The sequence below is a fragment of the Prionailurus bengalensis genome, chromosome B2 (genome assembly GCF_016509475.1).
Source record: "Prionailurus bengalensis isolate Pbe53 chromosome B2, Fcat_Pben_1.1_paternal_pri, whole genome shotgun sequence".
Lineage (NCBI taxonomy): Eukaryota > Metazoa > Chordata > Mammalia > Carnivora > Felidae > Prionailurus > Prionailurus bengalensis.
In genome coordinates, this window is record NC_057349.1 from 14,331,343 (window position 1) to 14,335,706 (window position 4,364).

The following is a 4,364-nucleotide window of genomic DNA, read 5'->3' on the forward strand; positions in this document are numbered from 1 at the left end:
TCTCTTATGGTTTGCCTCCCTCCCTCTCTAAGTTTTTTTTTTCCTTCCCCTCCCCCAGGGTCTTCTGTTAAGTTTCTCAGGATCCACCTAAGAGCGAAAACATATGGTATCTCTCTCTGTAAGACTTATTGCACTTAGCATCACACTCTCCAGTTCCATCCACGTTGCTACAAAAGGCCAGATTTCATCCTTTCTCATTGCCAAGTAGTATTCTATTGCGTATATGAAAATATGGAACGCTTCATGAATTTGCGTGTCATCCTTGCACAGGGGCCATGCTGATCTTCTCTGTGTTGTTCCAAATTTAGTATATGTGCGGCCGAAGCCGGCACATAATTATTGTATATGTTGAGTAATAATGTATGTGCCACATTTTGTTGATCTGTTCATCTGTCAACGGACATTTGAGTCACTTCTGCCTTTTGGCTGTTGTGAACAGTATTAGATCCCATGGGAGTTCTATCTTTAATTAAAAAAATTTTTTTTTCCCCACTGATTCATTTTTGAGAGACGGAATGTGAGCGGGGGAGGGGCAGAGAGAGAGAAAGACACAGAATCCAAAACAGGCTCCAGGCTCTGAGCTGTCAGCACAGAGCCCCATGTGGGGCTGGAACCCACAGACCACAGGATCATGACCTGAGCTGAAGTCGGACGCTTGACCGACTGAGCCACCCAGGCGCCCCCTATCTTTAATTTTTTTGAGAAACCTTCATACTAGTTTTCACAATGGCCCCACCATTCTGGTGTCCTTTTCACCTGGACTGTTTCCTCCTGACTAGCCTCCCAGATGGCATTGGTAGGAGCCTGGTGTGTGGATTGAGGCGGTGGCCATGTCAGGATGGAGGTCAGGACTCTATGCGGGCCTGTCTAGAGAATTTAGTCCCAATGAGGCAGGTGGGCTGGAGACAAGGCAGTCATGGTGGGTATTTGGAGACGCCAATGAAGAGAGTGGGATTTTCCCAAAGACAAATAATGTGTGCTTTCACCTGGGGGGGAGGCAAGGAGGTTCTTGATTGCCAGGTGTTTGGAGACCTAATACTTGTCCGCCCTATCACCTCCAAATCTCTTTTCAGGCTTTAGGTATAAGACTTAGAATAATTATAGGACGGATGGTAAAGAAGAGGAAGGGAAATGACGGGAGATAAGATAATTGTGGAACCCATGCACTTTTTTGCCTGGTCGATTGTGGGGACAAGGGTGCTATTTGAATGAAAAAGGTACTCCTTAGAAACAGAGGTGCTAGGGTGTGAGTTTAGAGCTGGCTCTTAATGCGGGAAACACCCATGTATTGAACATTGAAGCAATTTTCAGTATTTCTGTTTTCTAAATCTTGATGCTTCATTGCTAGGGCCAGCCTAGCATTAGTATCCATTTGAAGGACGCAGTTTGTGGGTCATCAGGGTAAGCGCCTTCAGGACTGATTTAGGGGACTCGTGGTTATTGCTACAAGAATATCCTGCTCCTTTCAAATCCGTTAGCTTTGGCCTCCTCCCTTTTCATCGTGGAAAGAACTTTAGTCGCAGTACACATTTTTTCTTAATTTTAAAACTAATATACAGCCACCACTGACCATGTTTAAAGTAAAAAAAATATTTACCCTATCCCAAAAGGTAACCATTGTTTAACAGTTCATTTCCTTTTCTTCCAGAATGTTCTGTATCCTTGAGGCACATACATACATACACACAAATACTTAAAGTCCACAGTGTAGTTTCTATTACTCAGAACCCAAACACTACTATTTCATACAAACATGCAGACAGTACCTTTATGCAACCCTTTACCATTATAAACTGCTTTAGTATAGTGTTGAACCTCACCCCAGTGATTTAAAGTTGGTCTTATTCCCAATTAACAGAAAGGAGGCCGGAGAGTCTAAGACGCTTGTCCAAATTTACACTACGTGTTGGAAACGGAAGCTGGGACAGGAGCCCAGGTCTTCAAAGTAGGCTTTGTTCACCGATCTTTTCTTCCGGGTCACGGGGTCTGTCGTGATCATTGGCACCCAGCTACCACCTTGCAGAGAGATTCCAAGACGCTACCCACACGCCCTCTTCATCCACTTACTAATCTTGATCTTTCCGTGGGTGTCGATTTGTAAAAGACTTTATTTTATTTTGGGGGGGTACCGTGAACTCATTTCAAGAGAAATGAAATATAATAAGAATTGAGGCTATCGGAAGAGGCCAAGTGGTAATACAATCTTAGAGAAGACAACCATTAGCCAGGAAAAGATTTTTAGTATTCATGGGTGTGTTGGCAACAGCTCATTTATAAAGTTGCTTTGATAATGTATGTGGCTCGAACATTTTATATATATACACACACACACACACACACACACACACACATATGTAGGGATTTGTAAGAAGGAAAATGGGGTAATCTTGCTCAGCTAAGTTTCAGGCCAAATGGAAAAGAGGTCTCGATCTGCCTGTTTGATATAGAACAATAACTATTTCTTTTCTGCTGCCTTTATTATTTTTAAGTACATAAGTGAATGAGGCACCATTTACCTAACGACATGTTGTCTCACACGCTGGGAACACGGCCATAGATGTCGAGCAGCGACAGAAGTGCTTCTGGGATTTTGGAGGGGGATTCTCTTAACTTTTTAATTTCACCATAGCTGGGCAGGGAATTGTGGATGGCTCATGTTTTATTTCCTTTTGTTATCAAATGTTCATAGTTTGCAAAACTAAAAGTGATGGGCTTTGTGTCCTTTATTTGCTACTCCCTGTGAGCAAGGTTGAGACAGAGAAAGAAGGTTCAGGAATGGCCATGTTAGCGGAGAATAGTGCTGCTGGTAACTGATAAATAGACAGGAGGGGGAAAAATATTCACCACTTCAGTTGTGTCCTGCTTAGGACTAGATTCAGTTTTATAGGGGCCAGCAATGTAACAGTGGCATAAGAAAAGATAAAAGTTAATTTCTCTGTCGCATAAAAGATGTTCAGAGTGGGCAATCCAGGGCTGGTATGGTTCCTCGATGAGGTTTGCAGGTACAGTGTTTCCCTCTAGTTCATTCGTCTGTCGTTCTTAGGATGCAGTTTTTGTCTTTATGGTCTTTATGATCCAAGGTGGTTGCTGGAGCTCCAGCCATCATACCTGTGTTCCTTTTAAAGAGGAGGAACTTCCCAGAAATTCTACGTAATATTTCTGCTTACGTTTCATTGTCTAGAACCTAGTCACCTGTTCACACTTAGCTGCAAGGTGGGCGGGGGGATATAGTATTTATTATGGGTGGCAATAAACTGGCATAAAAATTGGGGTTCTGGTTCTGAAAAGTGGAGAGATCGATATCGAGAGGAACATAGCATCCTCTGACACAGGCCCCCCATTTTGTTCCCCAAGTACCCACCCCTACCGTTCTCTGGGTCGTGGCGATAACGACTGGAGCTTCAGAGCCGTCTTGGACCAAGATGCAAACTTGGGAACGAAAGCCACACACAGTAGAGCAGGCACATGGGAGCTGTGGACAGAGTCCCTCTAGACGTCTGTGTGCAAGAGAAATACACACCTGTTTTGATTAAGTCCTTTTTGTTAGGGTCTCGATGGAGGCCGCCGAGCTTCGTGTTAACGTCGACTTACCGAATAGCTTTCTTTTTAAGATTGGGCCTTGCTTGGCCTGTTAGCGGAGGCGGACTGACCATCCGCTTATCCGTCTTAAGCCCACTATGTAGCAGCATGCGGTGCCCACAGAAGGCTAACGTGGTAGTCACAGGAACTCCCATTCCAGTGAGGGACACACAAATCAATACCGTAAAGGGACTCCTGTTAGTTTAGTAGAAATCTGTATAGATCTGGAGCCCAGAGCCATCTACAATATTCTCTGCTGCCATCTTTAGACTGAAAAAAACAAAAAAAACTTCTATAAGTGAATTTGGGGTGTTGACTGTCGCATATTTTTCTTTATCATTAACTAAAAACTGTCATCATGTTAATCACCCAGAATTATCGCCCAGATACACAAAATTTGTGTGTGTGTGTGTGTGTTTTCTTATATCAGAGGATGATGTTATCAGGTCAAACGCTAATTTTCTCTTGAGAAGCTTTCGGTATAATTGGAGCGGAATATCCTTACGTGAAACTGAACACAGATTGGCTACTTACCACCTGCTCATGAGGTGCTCAAGAGCATTTTCGTGAGAAGAAGTGTACTTTTCACATTAGCTTTTTTTTTTTTTAAGTTTATTTATTTAGTTTTGAGAGAAAGAGAGTGAGCGAGAGAGGGAGAGAGAGGCTGAGAATCCCAAGCGGGCTCCGCACTGTCAGCGCAGAGCCCAACGGGGGGCTTGAACTCACAAACCGTGAGTGAGACCGTGACCTTGAGCCGAAACCAAGAGTTGGACGCTTAACTGACT

The 4,364-nt window shown here is 43.6% G+C and overlaps 1 non-coding gene across 1 annotated transcript; it reads right to left on the reverse strand.

Annotated features, from left to right (window-relative positions):
• Positions 1-225: 225 nt before the first annotated feature.
• On the reverse strand, positions 226-332 carry LOC122490755. Its single transcript, XR_006299263.1, has one exon. It is a non-coding gene; the product is annotated as a U6 spliceosomal RNA (small nuclear RNA).
• Between the last annotated feature and the right edge of the window lie 4,032 nt (positions 333-4,364).